This window comes from Euwallacea fornicatus, chromosome 20 (assembly GCF_040115645.1).
Source record: "Euwallacea fornicatus isolate EFF26 chromosome 20, ASM4011564v1, whole genome shotgun sequence".
NCBI lineage: Eukaryota > Metazoa > Arthropoda > Insecta > Coleoptera > Curculionidae > Euwallacea > Euwallacea fornicatus.
The window spans coordinates 1,145,516-1,165,408 of NC_089560.1; the positions used below are offsets into that span (position 1 = coordinate 1,145,516).

At 37.8% G+C, this 19,893-nt stretch overlaps 1 protein-coding gene across 12 annotated transcripts in view; it reads left to right on the forward strand.

Annotated features, from left to right (window-relative positions):
* The first annotated feature begins 504 nt into the window (after positions 1 to 504).
* Positions 505 to 19,893, forward strand: part of bru3 (bruno 3) — a 457,921-nt gene continuing 438,532 nt past the window's right edge. For all 12 annotated transcript variants that reach the window (XM_066294016.1, XM_066294020.1, XM_066294017.1 and 9 more), the window contains exon 1: positions 505 to 867. The gene's annotated coding sequence lies outside the window, so the exon portion shown is untranslated. The remainder of the gene's footprint in view (positions 868 to 19,893) is intronic.

Consider the following 19,893-nt stretch of genomic DNA (forward strand, 5'->3'; position numbering starts at 1 on the left):
CTCTATTTCGGGCTCAATCTCCCGGCTCGAGCAGACAAAACTCCCTTTTAATTTTGCAGACCAATTTCCAAAAGCGGCAACACATCTGCATCGTTCCAGCTTTTAGGAGCAACACACACCCCAACTCCGAGCTGTTCAGTGTAGTTTTAAAGTTTCACCCCCATTTCCTTCTTAGCTAAATAACTTTGTCTGGCATGCATTCGGGGTCAATGGGGTATTTAAATTGCGATGGGGTCATGTTTTTGCATCGCGCCTGCATCGTTTGATAACAGATACAGGGCCGTTTGTTTCCGTATTGGCCCTCGGAAGGCGGGAAGGAAAGTTGCAAGATGAGCGTTTCGCAAGAAGTTTTAGGAAATTAATTCAATGGGTCTGATTTATGTAACGTCCAAGTCATCACTCAGGTGAGACGTTTTCCAGACGGGCGCATGCGCCTATCCAGACGCTTGCGTCCAGATAGACGAGGCCTCGTGGTCCGCCCGATTTCTGTAGTCGACTCCGTTCGTATCTGTCGTTCGTTGTCAGGGAGATATAGCTCTAACTATCGCGAAGACTTTTTCCGCGAAATATACCGGTTTGGTTCTATCACGTGATCATTGTTGCCTTTACCTAAACTAAGTGAACTGTGAACGTCCAGTGTCGAAACATTTTCTTCGGAAGTTTCCAACGCCTGCAAAAGTTTCGTGTCAATATACTTGTTAAAAGTTACTCGCAGACTGTCTGAAAGTATTTTTAAATTTGGCGATCGATGGTTTCTGGAAGTTGCTGGGTAGCAAATCAGTTGAGTGTAAATTGGTTAGTTTCTTCTTGCCGGGAGATCCTTGACCAGAGCTTTTGTACTGCCCCGTGTTTGGCCTCAGACAACAGGTAAATGTTTAAAGGCTGCTCGTAATTCTACGTTGTATGATACACACGCCTTCGCAAGCCGGAATTTGCCAGCACACAATAGATTGTGTATCTATTGAGCGAAGAAAATCTAATATAATAGTACATCATACGGCACAAGAATCAATTGCCGAGTTTCGTTTTGTAATATGTGCACAGATGATGTTTCACGCAAAAATAAAGCCGTGCCGGAATTGCCTCGATTTGATGTAATCAGTGCTCGAAGGAATCCTGTGAAATGTATCAGTATGAAAATAGACACATCATTAGTTGCAATGCAAATGAGGGAATGAGATTTGTTGCGGACCGTTGGTCAACTTGTCCTCAAGTCTCCGATGATTAGTGCAAAGTGACCTTGAATAGTTTTATTTACAGCGAAACTGCCACGTTATTTTACATTCACACACAATACATCCTTCATATTATTTGGAATTTTATCTTTTGAAATTGTGATGGTCAGTTGTAAGCTTCCCAAAACTCGCCCAACTCCGTCGACAGTAGCGTTTTTTTAGGTGACCTTATTGTTGTTGGGCTTAAGGCTCATGGCTATCCTCTTTTTAACAGCTTGCAATATCCTTTCGGCGATTGTTTTGAAAGGCTATACCTACTGTTACATAGCGCATTGCATAGGGGTTCATTCTTTGTGCTTTTCTTCTTCCAGTTTCAGCTTTGCGATGTAAAGATTTACTGGAAAGGAAAGCTTTAGGCGCATTAAATCTTCCGATTTGAGGTTCAAGTCCGTGATGTTCCGGTGTCGGATATCGTGAGTTAGCTTTCGGGTCGGCTCTAACCAACTATTAGTATAAAATATTGTTAAAATGGCAAAAATGTTTGTTCATAAAATTCAACGGCCTCTGTGTGTCGTATTCGCGAAAGCAGGAAATGGCTTATATTCCGTTTCTATGCCTTATCAAATGACTCATATATTTTCACTCGTTTGAGAAAAAATTTGAGGGTGGTTTCTCCCCCTTTCCTAATGACAAATTGTAGAATTCTTGCTGAGGCGAACATTTTTGTGCAAATGAAAATAAGATGTCCCGTAACTATGACGTTCGTTTCTTTACCAAACGATTAACTTTTCTAATTTGGATCTAATTCCAGATGAGTGTTTTACCCGTAAGAGTGTATTGTCCAAATAGGTTATTGACCTCACTGGGTGTTGAGAAAACCACCAAAGCATCGATTCTTCTGTTCTGGTCAGTAGGTCAATTCCAAAACTGACCTAAACTAATCTACCCTAATTCCAATTTGTAGAGTACGATCACCACAAACACTTTCTTTCAGATCAAAAGCAAAGGGAAAATGTTCTGTCCAGATTACGTAGCTCAGGTGATTTTTAGGGAGATACACCCTGGTTATTGATTTCATCTCCTCAAGTTTTCCTTTATGGTGCAAAGGCTCGGTATATGTTCCTTTTGCTGATTCAATTTTTGTCTGTGGTTGATCATAGTGTGCCCCATTCTCATTTGCACACTATATGGATTTTCCTTGTTATTGAATGTAGAGCAGAATCAGTTATGTGGATAAAAGATGTGAAAGATCATGTAGACATGTTAAATTGGGCCACAAGAGCCTGAATAATACATTGGTGTAATGATGATAAATTCGAATGTTAACTGTCGCGGACGGGTTTTAATGGCCAATTTTCTAGTTTCGCATAAAACAAATCTCAAAATTATTATAAGAAAAATTGTCTGGACCAGCGAAGGCAAAGGTTCAAGTCTAAGCCGTGTGTTTTTTTTGAAGCTGCGCCTCGGTCTCAGCGTTAATCTCAGCTTCTCTTCAACATGAATCTCCTACATCACGATGCTTGTCATAGATCTCTCTCAAAGTCAAGCGCAATTTCATTCCAACTTGAATTTAATGAAGATAACAGATCTGAGTATTGAATCAACCCTCAATCAGAGTTTTGAATAAGACGCAATTTTCAACTTCAGCCTCAATTTCCGATCAATCGAAGCACAGCACGTCTCGGCTTTGATCTAAACATCATTCAAATGAGAACATCGTAGAGGTTCAAATCTTAGCTGTAACCCCGAATATCCTTTTAGGGTAAAAATTTGTGATTTACCACTATGAGGTCCCTGTCAACTAGCAAATCCTGTAATCTTATACTGTAAGAACTGTGATCTAACCACTCAGGGGATGTGAAGTGTGACTTGAAAATAACTCTATTGCATTTAGAAAGACGGTGGTCAGGTCAGGGTGGGTCTACTGGATTTATTTTCAGTTTCCCCAACAGAAATGCAAGCTGAAAGCATTTTGTGCAACCATTTATACGACAGATGAATGCAAAAACGGATGCATTTATTTGTTTCAATGCTGCTTTTCATATATTCGTCATCGGACGATACGAACCAAATTCATTGTAGTTGCTTGAAATAAACTGTGCAATAATTAAAAACAACTTGTGTCCAATTACGTTGCTTGTCCCGTTATCGATTCGTCAGATGATGGATGAATGAGATGCACGAGACGAAATGAAATATAATTGAATGAATTGCTTTGAGAACAAGAGCAGGTGAAAACTTCTTGTAAAAATTCGGTGAAGAGTGAAATAAAAGAAAATTGAAAATAACTTCTAAATCTATTGACCGGTTGAGAGAGAAACTATAGAAGTTGACAAGGACCAGTTTCGCATGAAACATAAATGTTGGATCGTGTTGTTCCATACTAATTTTATTTAAATAAAGAATAGTTTATCGAAAGGTTTGGAAAAGAAACTAACGTATTGACGTTCGCTATCGCTTTATTGTTTAAAACATTAGGGAAGGTTTGATAACACTCTAGAGTATTCCACAGATAGAAAAATAGCTGATACGGGCACAAATCCATTTGGAAGGGTACAATTTCTCAGGTATGTAGAATAGATAATTAACTTTCTATTAAATAAAAAATATGTAAATTTGAAAATAACGTTTGAATATTATCACTTTTTTAACCGAAAAAGCTGATTTACGTCGCTTAAACATGCTAATAGTTACTACTTCATGCGTAAATATATATATCTATAGTATGTCTCAGTAATTCTGTCGCTAGCCGATATCTCCGTTATGGTCAGAGATATCTGAAAACGTCTCGGGGATAATTTGTTTGGTTTGATAAAACGCATTCTGTGGTGGGACTTTACTGTTTTCGTCACTTCCGGTCATACCGGAAGTCAACGCCATTTGCCTTATTTCAAATAGAACACCCGGAACAGTTTTGGATTTTGAAATTCCACACATTAATGAAGTGATTAAATAATTCCTATTCGTAGACCATGAGTTTAAATACCATACGCGATTTGTGGCTGCGTAGCACGCCTGTAATTTCGTTTACACTCTCCTAGTACTAGTAACGTGTTTACGGAGTGATTGACCAGTCTTAACGAAATTTGCCAATTTTAATATTGAGTGATTATAATTTGAAATATCTTTGTTAGCTTTGCAAGGTAGAAAACGAAACGTTCTGCAACCAATGAGAATAATTCCATCAATTTTTTGATGGCGGTTGCAGAAAATTCTCACGTGTCTTCTAGACAATTAAATAGGGAAAATGGTATAAGTCGAGCGCGAATATCAAGAATCTTAAGTGAAAATAAAATGCATCCGTATCATATTATTTTAAATCAAAAACCGAGTAAAAACCATTTTACAAAGAGGGTGAATTTTTGTTACTAGTTTCAAGGAAAATTAGCTCAAGATGAAGCGTTTTATTGAAAATTTCTACTTTTAGACGAAGCTACATTTAACGATATTGGACCTACGAATGATCAAAGTATGCCTTAACGGTGTGCAGAAAATCCTAGATGAATGCTATCTGTATGATTCCAACATCGTTGGTAGTTCAATCTGTGAACTAGTATAATCGGTGCTTATTTAGTTGGACCAAACTTTTTGATGCATCGCTTAGTAACAATATGTACACACATTTCTTAATTAATATTCTTCCGATGTCATTGGAAAATATCCATCTGGCAATACGTTATATTACGTTGGTGCAACAACATGGTGCACCCCCACATTACACTCGTCCTTTCCGTAATGCGTTAGATATTTTGTGTCTCAACAGGTGGACAGGAAGGGAAATTTTGACTCCTCGGCCACCGCGTTCACCTGACATTAGTCCCCTTGACATTTTTTATGGGAATTTTATGAGAGAAACAGTTCTTTGGAGGAAGCCTACAACATAAGTGAAATGAAATAAAGAATCCCATAAGCTTGGGCTACCGTTACGCCTCAAATGTTGGCAAATGGGCGACGCTCTTTCCTTAATGGAATAAACAAATGTTTAGAAGTTAATGGAAATAACTTTAAGTAATTATTGCAATAAACATTCCATTAGTTTACCAAATAGTCTAAATTTGACGTTGCTTTTCGGATACCCCGAATAATATTAATAAAAATTTTTCCTATCAGCCTAACCTGTTATGTGTGATCAGTACGTAAGCAAAACGTCATGAAGCTAGCTGTTGAAGTAGTTGAAAATTTACGTTTTACAAAACTGACGTTTTAATAAAACGCACAAAAAGACTGTAAATGAAATACGTTCTTCTGAGCCTTACGCAGCCCCAAATCGCATATGGCATTTAAAGGTAACGGCTAGGAATAGGGAGACCCAATAATTATTTAATCGCTTTAATGCGTGGGACCTAAAACGCAAAAATATACAGGGTGCTCAATTTCAACAATCGACTTCCGGCACAACCAGAAGTATTAAGCGCGGAAAAGTCCTGCCACAAATGCGTTTCATCAAACCAATTTGTCCCCAAAGGATTGTCGAGCACCTCCAACCGTAGCCTTGTATCAGAGCAACTGAGACACCCCGTATATGTAGTTGTAGGGATTTTTCCTGTTTTCGACCAATTAGCTAATTAAACGCTATTTAGTTAATAGCGTTGGTGTGTCCTTTTGTTTAATCTCCAAATTATGCACTGTGCCTCCTCTCCTCAACCCCAACAATCTTAAATTAATGTAATGAATCTTTGTTAATGAATTAATAGATTAATCTGAAATGAACGAGAAACCTTAAAGGGATCGCAGTGAGACGACTAATATGGTTCATTTTGCCAGTAGGTGGCAATATAATTAACCATTTGATTTTACGTGAGCAATAAATACGCATAAAATATAGCCCTAACAGCCATTAACCCTAAGTGAAAGTCCCCGTGGAGAATAATAAATTGACCTTTAATTCATGAAGGTTTAGGAATTCCAGGACGGTTGTAATTATTACAGGGAAGTTCTCATTTACACATTACCCCATCCACTCGGAGAATCATTTATGCCGAGCCCACAGGACCATAAATTTCATTAGAATACAACGTTGCGCATCTGTGGTACTACTATTTCACCCAGCGATGGTGAATAAATAATATTTGGTTAGGAATTACCGCTACGTTCAAAAATGGATTTAAAAAGCACTCAATCCAGCTGCAGAGCGAGAGATGGAGTCGAAGTGGAAAATAGCTTTATCAGGCCTGCCCCACATTTGCTTTCATGCTGGTTGACACCTTTTGCTGGAGGCGAGATGCGCGTTTGCCTCTACGAATCAATATGTAATTATAGAACAGCACCGGTCTTTAGGACCAAACATAGGAGCATAAGGGCATTCAACCAAGATATTCAACCGAACGAAAATTTATTTGTCACCTTCGAGCTCTGTTGAGAAGCAATTACCAAAATGAGTTCCATGTTTAGGGGCCCAATTAACTTGCGGCCCTGAAATTCCACCGCTTATGCAAGAACTTATGCAACGCCTGACCCGTAGGGAAACCAGGAATTTCTGCACATTCGCATTGGTCCAAATTAAGTGGCTCTGAGGTAATTAAGAGCCAAACTATTGCTAGCATTGCCATTTGAAATTTATCTGGATTTATTTGGTAATGTAAACCTGCAGGCGAGCATGGCGTTCCACCTACATCCGAAAAACCCTTCAAAATTAACGAAGTTAACACATTGTTTCGCATTACAATAGCACGTTTCTTTATTAAGAAATTTACAGAAATAAGCCGATGCCGAGCTTTAAACGGTTACAAAGGTTACCTTACGTGCGGGTTTCGGTGTGGAAAACTGGCAATAACCGCAGCCTTTTTACTAAGGACCCATATGCTGAACAAATGCAAAAAGAACTATTTTCAAGTACAATACGCAATGAGATTCCGAATGAGAATTTTGAGTCAAACCTTAGCGAGTAACAAAGGTCTTCTGATATTAAACCAATTTACAGCAATTACAATCAGCTACTGAGTGGTGGCATAACGCTCAATTGAATTTGGGAAGGCAGTTTAGTACGCTCGGGCCGAAATGACGTTCGGAACGAAGCTGAGATCTGTTTCTACACGATATTCACTCGAAAGGCAATATGGCGTTTATTTGAAGCCGAGAATTGTGACTTCGAGACCTTCCAGCTAAAAGGAAACTGGGGCGGAAATTTAAACTCTCTCGGGACGAAGTTGAGCCGCATACCAATACGATGTTCAAGCTGAAAGGAAAGTCGGGTAGAAGCCAAGACCTCTACCTCCATGTTGTTTGGGTTCAAATAGAACTTAGGATGAAGTTTAGATGAACGAGCCTGCATGGCTTCAACGTAGTATTCACGTTGAGCCTGTGCAACGGACGTGCTCTGCTTGGGTTAGAACGGAGATCAAGTTGACGCCTGTGCTTTCATGATTCTCTGAGTGAAAGAAAGCTCTGGTAGAAGCTGAGACATGCGGCCTCGCGATAGTCGCATTGGAAGGAAGCTTCGCTGAATAATACTCCTAGAGACCAATTTCAAAAGTTGTGCGGACGAAACAGGGAGAAGGAATGCAAGAATTTATCGCTGCAAACGGTTTTTCAATTGTAATCTCTTAAATTCCTACGGTGAAAAATAATTTTTTTTGCGTAATTTGCACAGCGTGTTAATTAGTCATACTTTGTCTTGTATGAAATAGAAGGAAAGAGTTATTGGCCCAAGATCTGATCTTCAAACAACGGCGCTACCGAGTACCTCTGAGACCGTAGTCTCTCGGACGCATTGCAAGTCTAAACATCGAAGGATGCTGGCAACGCCTTTACAATGTTGAATATAGCAAAAGTTCGTTATCGACTGACTCCAGCATGATTCAAAGAGATCCACGTCATATTAAAATCCTCATTTTCTACCGAAATCCCGAGTTCCTGTACTACTTCAAAATTGTTCACACGTCTCTGTACCGAAAGGAGCCGTTTTGGATTTCCTTTTAAAGAACACTGAAAACTTGGAAGGAAATAACCAGTTTTATGTTGAAACGGAATGATAGTCCGAAGAAAGGTTAAAGCTCAACTTTACTGCTAGCTTAATGATAGCGCCAAGCGTTGATGTCGAAAACTTACTTCGACTTACCTAGTACTAAAAACGAATAATATGGCTGGTTTACCTTTGAAAGACAAATTGGTGTCTTTGTTTAGTTTTCATTTTATCTCCGTCACATGAAATAGTTTAATAATCTTCCAAGGCGCAATTGGCCAATTACGGTTCAAGCGCGGCTTAATTGAGCCCTCAAAACTAATTTCATTTGTGATTTTCCCGTTCTCGTCGATTTGTCGAGCGTCAAACGTGAAATTGCTAAGAGGGTGATGCGCAGATGCATCGGCCATTATTAGATTTTCGTTAGTGGATAAAAAGCGTTTTGACATCGCTTCCCAGCTGCGCGTGCGAAGCAACAACGCTTTGCTGTTAAAGAGCTTTAATTAATGAAGCGTTGCTGAGCAACTCTTGCCCTTTCGATACAAGACAACTTTCTGTTTAGTGAGACGGAAACGAACGCACAGAGGCTTTCTGGTCATTCTTTTCCCCGTTTTGCGGACGTGATTCGACGCGGAATCAGCCTCACACTACCACTTTGGCAAGTGAAACAGATATGCCATTTTTCCATTGCGAGGACATTTTCCGCATTAAACTTTTGATGTTACAGTATTACTCCATCAGCCTAATGACCAACCAACATAAAAATATTCCCCAAATAAGCGGATAACAAAAGCTCTGAAAAAGTAAAAATCTCCGGGGGTTACTTCGCTTTTGAGAGCTTATCATTACCGTTTTTACTGCACCATTCCGCCTGTTGAAAATAAATGCCTTATTTTAGCGGGGTTTTGTAATCAACGTTTTTGTTTCTCTTGCCGGCTATTTAAAATAATATTAAACAAATTTGTTGGTTGGCTCAAATAGGCTCTATGGAACCACAGTGTCTTGCCAAAATTCTGGCTTTATCTTTTGCGAACGCGTCTGAAGCCGAATAAAATGCACGAAGAGCAAAAATTTCATAATTCGTGTTGTGACTTTATTACACTGATATTGGACTAAACAGCTCGCAGAAAGAACCGGCTATATTTCAGAGGTGATTTACTACTGACTATGATTTATTCTGCATATACACAACTTCTGGCTTTATAACGGAAACCGAGGGAATCCACCGTGTTTTATTCAGTATAGCTTCTTTATGACCCTCTTGGTGTAGGATAGAGACTTTTACTAGGTGCATAATGTGATACAATGTCTCCCATAAAAATCTTTTAAAAAGAATAACAATTAGATCGTCTCGAAATGAACTTACACAATCAGAGAGGACACGGTACGCAATTTCCTTCAGAACATTTTTCGGAAATACGGAGATTAAAAGGAGGATAAAATGGGAGATAAACGAATCTGCCCTTTGAGCATTTTTTAAGTGGATCTGGGACTTCCTTTGGAAAGGAATACGATGTATTCGTGTCAAAGTAAAAACCCTTAGAGGTAATTTCCCCTTTGAAATGTGTTACTGGATTTACGTCCTTTTTGAAGCAAAATAGATTTTCGCACTATTAGCTGGTTTCGCCAGGAGAAGTTACGTAAACTCCAAGAAGGGCTTGCATAAAACCATCGGAGACGTTAAGTGCTGCTCCAGGAAATAAGTCCCTTTGCGTGCAACGTGCGTGTTTGTTGGCGCACAAGCTCGTTTGCCATTACGGGAACGACGGTCCTTAAATATTAATGCAGCCCTTTATCCCTAATCTACGGTAATAGGCCATCAAAGTTTCAACTACTTGGTTAATTAGTCGAAGATGCTAATGTATTTCGCGAGCTGTGAAACGCTTAAGGGCTTAGCAACATTTGGTTAAAATGCATAGTCATGAAATGCCTTTGTGAAGTTTCTTTAAATAATAATTGCTTCGTTCGGGTTAGTTCAGGTTAATAATTGCTTAGTTTACTTTAAGGAAAAGCTTTGGCTTGTTTGAGGGATCGCTTGCCTTTACTTCTCATTCAACTAACCCGAGTAACCGGGGGAAACCTCAATTAAATTCCCCTGTCCTCATTACAAATCTCTTGTTCCTTTTGTGAAACTATGAGAAAGTCGTCCGAATTTTCATATGTTTCCTGCTAGTGTGCCGAACAACCACTTTGCCGCTGTAATTTGGATATGGGAAGGAGTATTTCCAGCACCGATTGCCGTAAAGTTTATTTCAAGTAAACTTACTTTTCCGTCGACTAGATATTAGCACGTTCCTTTAGTATACACAAAATCATTCATTAATGAGCCTCATTAAAACACGATTTTTCATAAATGCGTGATTGTGCAAATTTTACATTTAGGTCGCGTTTGGTGTTTGCGTTTAACAGAGCTCAGTCATGGAGATATCGGAAATTTAAAAGATGCGAGATCGTAGTTTAACAAAACGCCTTTTCCAAGTGAAGAGAAACGAGATATGCTAGAAATTTAGTACGCTTCACATCTAAATTTGCAAGTTAAAAATTGCCCCTTTAGATTTAAGACAATCTTACTACTTCGGCAAGGGTTATATCAGAAGAAACTAACTTGTTTCGAAATCGACTGAAAACATTTTGTAACTAACACGTACATACAAATAATAATTAGCGCTTAATCATCTCGGGCTTTATTGATCCCTTCGCTACGTCCACGCCTAAAATATCTCGATTATTGATCGTCGTCATTAATACCTTCGTCCTTACGTTAAATGTCTATTTATTACCGCACTCATTTGTACGCGAGAGTGCCTACTTTCCTACACTGGGTGTGTTAAAAAGCTACATTCAAATACTTTGAATATCACGTTTTTCATGTGATTTGAGGAAAGTTCTGGAAGGTTTTTAAGATCTTGTTGGACACACGTTCCGCTGAGAGTTGTGACTATTTTTAAAGCATTAGTTTTTAATTAAAAACAAAGCGAACATTGAAGACTTATAGACGATTCTACATGATGTTTCGACCAATCCAGATAAATCACCTGGCGTCAGGTTGGGTCCTGCTGCACTCATTCATTTATTAATGCACCGTATCTGGCAAACTGCAAAAAACATCATGAATGAAATCTAGGGACGGATCTAATAATTAATTATTCGGAAGTTTCGAAAGGTTATGGCCAGGGACAACTAAATCATGAAAATGCGAATATAATATTTTTTTGTAAAGAGGCAATGTAAGCGGAATAATGGAATAATATGGAAGAAACCAGCTGAGAATAACACTCGTCCTCTGTTAAGGGCTTGGACGAGAACCCTTTTTAACATTTCGTTGACAAATCTGTCGGCATCTTCAAAATCCAAGAAAAATGGGTGAGAAAACGAAGATTAACAGTTAACTAAACATTTAGAACGTGAATATCTCAAATTTGTGAAATACATTGAAAATTCCTTCCTTTAATCACTGAAAAATCAGTTTTTTGATACGTGTCATGCTATCACTCCAAAAGATTCATTTGAGGCAAATCATTAGTGTTTTGATTTGTCATCGAAACGTTAAGAAGGGTTGCCGTTCGACCTCTTAGTAAAGGGTGAATGTTATCTTTGGTTAGTTTTAACTAAGAATAGTGTGCGATTCGACCGGCCAAACAACCCCTGCTTCTATGTGGGGAGTTATTTCCTGATAGAATGAGAAAAAAAATGGTTTCTGTGCGACTCGAAATAAATCCTTGTGACGTTAACAAGTCGAAATTTTCCCCAAAACTATCATTAACCTGAATATATATTTCCTGCTACATTTCAAGCGCCTAAGAAAATTTCGACAGTAATAAAAAATGCTTTTCAACACGAGTTTTCCTCATTCTCTCAGTCGTTCCGAATCAAGTAATTAAATAAATTAAAATTTGTTTTCTCTGAACTGCGCATAAAATGTTCATAAACAGACCTTCAACATCAGTAGCAGATACACACTTCCGACCGATATTATTAGTGTAGAAAGAACATAATCATCCAACAACAAAGCATTTCACCCAGCAACATGTAATTTGAACCGCATCAAGCAGAATAATTCACCCCCTAAAACTCGAACCATTAAATGGGGTTAACATGTATATTTAATTGGGGATATTTCCTCGATGGATGGACGAGGATTGACGTTGTCAGGTGGATATCTATCCTGCCGCTCTGGCACCCAAATTAATATTTGAATGTTGGATCGCTGCACCCCTATGGGTCCATAATGCCTAAGCGGTCCCCAGATTTTCAGCAGCAATTCAAATTTATTTTATACAAAAATTTAAGACAGGTACGAAAATTGTGAACCTTTTTAGTATTCCGAGATTTCGTGATTTTAAATTCCACAACTCCCTAAATTATAATATCGTATTCTTAGGGAGGCCTAACGACTGCAGACAAAGCAGCTCTCGAATCCACTCCTTTCAGCCAGGTTTTGATAATGTCACGGAATGCTAAGGAGGGATTCCCTAAAGGATGGCAGGGAAATTTTAATATGCATTATTTACTCGAAACAATACAGCGCACATAAATGGAAATTACAGTATCCCGAGACGGTAACGAGCCAATCGAGATAGCAAAGGTATCTAATGACAATGATCCTTACATGAGGCGGCGAAATTTAATCCAGACGAATCTGGACCTATCCATAGATCGTGACGTGTCATCGACCCGAATTGCAGGACATAAGAGCTGCAGAAAATAAGCTAACAGCAGTACGTCGTGCTTTGAGCGTTAGAAGTTCTATGGCTGGTTAATTTCAAAGTTATACGAGGTGTATAAGAATTGTTCGGCCAAGTGCTTACTGTAAGTTCCTGTGAACGAAATAAGGAATAAACTTTATATAAGCAAATGTTTGATTGTCCTTTAGTTTCGAGATACAGAGTGTTAAATTTCAAGGAAAAAAGTTTTTATTTTTTAACTTCCAAACGGCTTCAAATTTTTTAAAACCAAATTTCGTACATCAGTTTAGCATATCGGTAGGTATAATTCAAAGAAAGCATCAGCTTTGGCCATTCACCAGTGGCGGAGATATTGGTGACATGGGTCCTTTTTAGACATAAAAATTTCTAATACTCAGTATAATATATATATATATATATATATATATATATATAGTACAACCTCCACCACTGGCCGATTTACAAAAGCTAGGAGTTTTTGGTTTTATACCCGTCGATGTACTGAACTTACACCCAAATTTTGTCTCAAATATCTCAAGTGTTTATGAAAATAAAAAAATTAACTAACTTCTTTTTTTACTTGGTTTGTAAAAATGCAATTAATAAATTGGTTTTATTAACGTTAACGTTTTTACTTATACATTTGGAAGTTAAAAAATTAAAACTTTTTTTAAAATTTAACACCTTGCATCGCTGAGTTGAGGGCAATTGGACATTTGTTTATATAGGGTGTACCATTAACAATGGGAGAACCGAAAGCTGGAGGTACTACACGTTAAATGGTGATGATTGGAGCACATATGTCTTATCGGAAAGTTGATAGTTTCGGATATACAAGGTAATGAAAGTTAAAATTTTAAGTCATTCTTTTGTCATTATCTTGAAAATATCTAAGTTAGACACTTGAAAATTTGTAAGTATGTTTTTTTATATAACGAAAAACATAAGGTGCGTAATTCTCTAATTGCTAATAGAGGGTGCCACCCTCGGTGAATTTTCCAGAATTTACAGTTAATTACTTTTTTCCCTGTATGTCTAACATAAAGTTTGATTTAAAATTTAAAAGAGCAATAATTTTGTTCATTAATTATGAATTTTGGTTTCATTTCAATATCTCGAACCGTTTTCGAGAAAATTCGAATACCGTTTTCAAATATGGCAATACGAGAAATTAAAAGGGAAACAAACAAGTGTATTTTCATTTTCTATAACACATAATTTGTCGCCCAAGAAACATTACAAATTTTCCAGTATCTAACCTAAATATTTTCAGAATGACGACAAAAATAAGAAATAAAATTTTAACTTTCCATTTCCTTTATGTCCGAAACTATCAACTTTCCGATAAGGCAAACTTTTTCCGATCGTCACTATTTGACTTCTAGTATCTTCAGATTTTGGTTGCCCCATTGTCAATAAATCACCCTGCATAAACTTTGTTTCTCAATTTGTTCATAAGAACCTAGAGTAGGCAGTTGGCAGAACAACTCTGATACGCCCTGTATATCTGGCTTATTTGAAAAGAAAGAACTTTTCTAGTTATCCATTTTCTTAACCGAAATTTGAACAATCGGTGTTTGGGTTTAAAAATGAATGCTGTAAACTCCTGGAAGGACAAAGAAAAAAAGAATAGAGTGAAATCCAGTTCTGAGAATGTAAAACGTCAGTCGTGGGGTGACCCGTGATCGATAAGGGTCCCGAATCCGACCCTTAGGGCTTGTCTTATTAGATAGGTCGTCCGAGGACTTGGATAATTTTGACAAGGAGGGGGATATATCACCGATCCTCGAGTTTGCGGAGCATAAACTAAAACATCCTTATCAGTTTCCAAGATCCCCAATTTTTAATTCAGCCCCGTGGCATTTACATTTTAAAGCCTTTGTTCTGCTAATGCATCAAAATCGTACGATAAAAAAGTAGAAAAAAAAAGGAGGAAAAAAGCTTTAGTCTGGTATAAACTGCTGGATTAAGACATCGCGTGACACTGTATTTTTCGGTTTAGCTGCTATTCTCAATGTGGAACGGTATAAAAATATTGTTGGCGGATTAGAACAAAGGGCAAAGCGAAATATCACCAACAATCTTTCAGCTAAGTGTTTTACTTTGTCCCAAACCTGGAGTTTTTGTTATGTAAATTATATGACACAACCCTAAAGTTTCAGAGCCAAGGGTCTAATTTCAGTATTTTGTCATGTAGGGTAAATTTTAGGTCAGTTGATCGCGGTTATATGTTTCGGAACTTGCATATTTTTCTGAATTGCTGAACAGCACATAAAAGCCCAACAATCGACTTTGGCAAACATGCATATTATGACGCCGAATATTTTAAATGATGTGGGGTGAACCATGATGTAGAAAAATGGTCGAAACTAAGTCAAACGGGTGAGCAAGGGAAAAAAGCGTAAAACAAAAAAGATCGAAGATACGGCATACTGGGTGACCCAAAAAGAGGGGGCTGCCAGGTTTTGTTTTATATTAATTGCACGTGTAATGATGACAACAGTAACTTTTAAACATTTTGAAAGCGGTACATTACGGCACTCCACTTCTCGTCTCGAGTTTCATGCTTGATTTTCCGTCCTGATTTCCTTCATCGATTTTGTTACCGCATTTTAACTGTGCATTAATATGCATGTAGTACATGCGGATCACTCAAATTTGATAATTATTTTTGAAGGGAGACAAAAAAATTTATTAATAAAAAGATAAATTCCTATTTATTCAAATGAAACAAAACGAAATTATTTTATTTATTTGCAACCATGTACGTGGCACCGATCTACATATATAATTGTTGACCTTAATAACGAAATTTCGTATTATTATGAACACTAATTGAACTTTGAACTCTTTTTTGATGCTGCAGGGGAAAAGCTCCTGTTCTGCGAAGGCACGTCGTTTGACTCACTTCGAGGGAAATGAAACACACCACACAAAAAATATTCAAGCAAAATTTTGCATTTTATTCAAAAATTCGCGGTTGAAAATAAAATATTATGCAATTCTCGATGGGGAATATTCGATACTCTCTCAAAATTTCGCCTGTACCGAAACTATTCGTCGCGATAAACAACGTAATCTCTCGACAGTAATAAAACATTTGCTATTTTCGCATTATAATATATTATTAGAAAGTTGTCCTCCCAAATTACAATTTCAAATATATTCGACTTCTTGACGGCTTTGGTAGCAGTTTGACTACGAGTTGCATTACCGTACGGCTATGATTATAATTATTTACTGCATGCATATTCATGTTCTAGCTGTCTGACTGCCCTGAAGCAATTGGCAATTTGTTCTTACAGACCCCTGACAGTCTACCGTTGCGAAAGTTTTTTTGTTAACTTTCGGCCATTTAATTTCCATGGTTGGTGGTCATCTACACTGACGAACGTTAAATACCATTCTTCGAAGTAAACGAATATACAGGTGTCATCACTTCAAATGGAAATGCAGCGATTCTGTAGGTCGGAGGAGAACCGCGCAGGGTCGAATATGCCTCCGACAAAGACCAACAACGAAGTGGGCGGAGTCAGTCTGGGCGGCGTCACGACTTCGATGTTTAGATTAGTATCGATTTCGCTGCGAATATCAGGGCAAAAAGCACCAATGTAAATAAATGGAAAAAAAATGATCCAGCACTAAAGTTAATATTAGTAAAAATTCTGAAACGGTGAGATATTTGGTAACATTGAAGTGACTCCTCCCACTGGGCCGTCCTACCGATGTCTCCACTTCGATGTTTAGATTAGTATGGATTTTGCTGTCTTAACAACGATGGATTTTTTTTTCATTTCCAATGCCGTGTAATAATTCTATGTAAACGTCAATAAATGTTGCAATTGAAATTGCACGCACTCGATCACCCCGATACGTTGAATATGAGGAACAATCAGCTGCTTTTCGTGTTCGGCGACATCCAGTGTCCGGGATATATGGTATTCTTCATTTGGACCTTGATAACGTCAATGCGCTCATGGGAGATCATTGCACCGATCGAATTGCGCATCAAGTCTTGATCTGCAAGTTGAAGTCATTCAACGGTAAGGTCCAATGTGGAATTAGGTACGCCGATTAAAGTTTGAATACCGAAATTCTTTATTTACTTAATACTAATTCGCTATAGGCCTGCTTTTACAAGTTATGTTGCACGCTTTATCTGAAACAAAAACATTGGATAAAAACAATGCAATGCAAGGCATTTTGCGGTCCCATCGGGAAAATATTTTTGTTGTTGTTCTTGAATGTAAACTGAATATTAGCAATTTCAATACGAACACATTTGTTTAAATAGACTACGATGTCCTAATTAAACTATTTGACTAAAAAAACATAAATGCATGTTGTGAATTGATTAGCGAACCAAAATAAAACCCAATATATTTTATTATTATAAGCATATTAACAAAACAAACATTTATAACGAGCAGAGAGCACTAATAAAACAATGGATCGAGAGGTTTCAGCAAAAAACACGGGCCATTATTAATAAAACCACGTGTTAATATTATATTCAACAATATTATCGATTCGTTTTGTTGTTTTCGTTGTAATACTGTCCACCATTTTTTAAGGGATTTTTACATGTACGTTGATCGTAAAAACAGCAATTTTGCTAACGGTCCTCTAATATATATGTTAACAGTTTTTGACTCCCTGCTTCCATCCACTCGACCTTTTTATTAAAATAGGGTATTTCCCAAACTACCCAGGAAACAAGCGGGTAGACCCGAGATAAACAAATAACTGCCTCTAGGGGAGCTGCTGCCTCAAAAATTGAGCCCAGCTTTTGTGCTTGGGGAACGGTATATGGCGGCTGTGCGATTCAGATTTTTTTCTTACTTTTGAGCCACATTTTAAACGCAAATTGAAGCTGAAAGGAATTCAGTTCGACCGTAGTAAATTGGTTCAGATATGGAGAGCCCGATGGAAGATATTCCCAGAAGGGAATTTTTGAGATTTTTTGAGAAGCCATCGAAGTCGTATCGTCAGAGATAATTAGTTTGCGGATAATACACCGGAAAAATTTTCGTGGTCATTCTTAGAAATTGTCTGAAAAACTGACAAGGTTTCGTCGAATTACGCCCATAGATGCCGGACGACCGACATGCAGTGTCAGCTGCATCAAGGGTCAAGGGTCATGCAAAACCTACAAAATTCCAAAATAATTTTTTTTCGAACAATTTACGTAAAGAAAACTGCTGCCTTGAAATCTCAAATGGACAATTATCATGTACTTTTTGTTGCAAACTGTACCATCACAGGTACGTACAAGAACACTTAACAGCAGCACTAATAAGTATTACAACTGTTCAAAATGGCTTTCATTTGCTTGAATGCATTTCCTTGCCCTTAATGTAAGTTGCTCCTCTAGAAGATAGCTAGCTTTTGTAGACCAATAAGATATAATCGAAATGTAATTCTAAATGAGAAGCCAGCTCGCATTAAGGGTGGAGGAAATGCGAGGCAAATGGAAGCTATATAGAACCATTATTGTTTTAATGATTTATCAGTGAGTGTTGGTTGGGCTTTATACAGGGTGTTTCCTAACTACGTGTAAAAAATTTAAAGGCGTAATCCTCGACTGATTTTGAGTCAAAAATGTCTAACAAACATGTCCGCAAATGCCTTGTTTCTAAGATACTGACTTTGACGTTGACTGAAAGACGTTGAAAAAGGTTTTAAAGGTTTGGTGGTTGGGAGCTTGGTGGTTTGGAAACCTTTCCATGTAAATGCGCCTCGCTGCCAAACACTTACCATCAGCAAGGCCGCAAACAAAAACCATATTGGCCATTTCTTGATTAGCGTAATTAGGCATTTGAAAAATTTTCAAAACTGAGGTATAATCTGATTTTTGGGACACAGAACTAAATTCTTTCACTTTAGAGAGTAAAACACCAAAATAACACTGACTATCTTGTTTATAGTAGTGGAAGTAGCGAAAAAAACTAACAATAAACAAGTTAGTAAATACCACTAAACTTTTTTCAATGTCTTTCAGTCAACACCCTGTATCTTGGAAACAAGGCATTTGCGGACATATGTTTATTAGACATTTTTTACTCAAAATCAGTCCAGGATTACGCCTTTAAATTTTTTACACGTAGTTAGGAAACACCCTGTATAACATAGGAACTGGATCGACAAAAGTGTCAACTGAAGTCATTAAAAATTTCATGGAGGCAAATTTCGCGGAGCCGGACCTGGAATCTATTAGTTCTGTGACAGGCATCCAACATATACTGAATCGCAAATTATACAACCAAATTTTGCGTTTGATGTACAAGGCGTTACATGAGATATGGCCAAAATAATCTACATATCATGGTGACTGATCGAAGATCCTGATCATCGATCGGAACAGATCCAACTTGTATATTTGTGTGATTTCGAACCGTAGGGAGCTACTCTACCCCATGGTAAAACACTCTTTACAACTGAAAGGGAGTAGTGACGAGGTCCTTTTTATTAACCTGCAAAGTTAAGGCTGTTGTCGTTCAGGGAATACCTCAGATTTGCTCGGGTATTCATTAAAGATCTCTTTTATTTTCATAGTTTCCGAACTATTGTGATATGAAAGGGATTCAAATGTGGCCCTTGAATTAATAAGGGCCCAATTTAAACTGCATCATTCTGTATTTTGGAGTTCAGTTGTGGCTAGTTTGAATTTATGCAAATTTCACGATTTGGACCAATAAATGTTGCGGGTATGTCGTTCGTCTCGGCAAGCAAACCAAATTTTCTCTCTTCTTTTGATCTTGGCAACATAATTGATTGGCGTACGAGTATTTGAATATTCACACCGAGTATTTCAATATAAGTATTACGAAAATATATTGGTGCCGTTGTTTACGTGATATGGTTTCTATATTATTAAACCTTCGATGTACACCTTTTGTGCATTCAGTTTGCCGCTTTGACGGAATAATAAGGGGGTTCAACATAAATAAGATTTATTTTCTTTGCCCAGGAAAAAAGCGTAATTCTCAGCCAAGTTGATATAAAGGAAGAGGGCCAAAAGCCCTAATCTCCATCCCCATCGGGCCGTGCCTCAGCAAACACGCACAGAATTTATTTTTAGTTTTGGTCCAAAACTTTGGCAAACAAGTTCGGCCATCACGTTAAAGTGTCT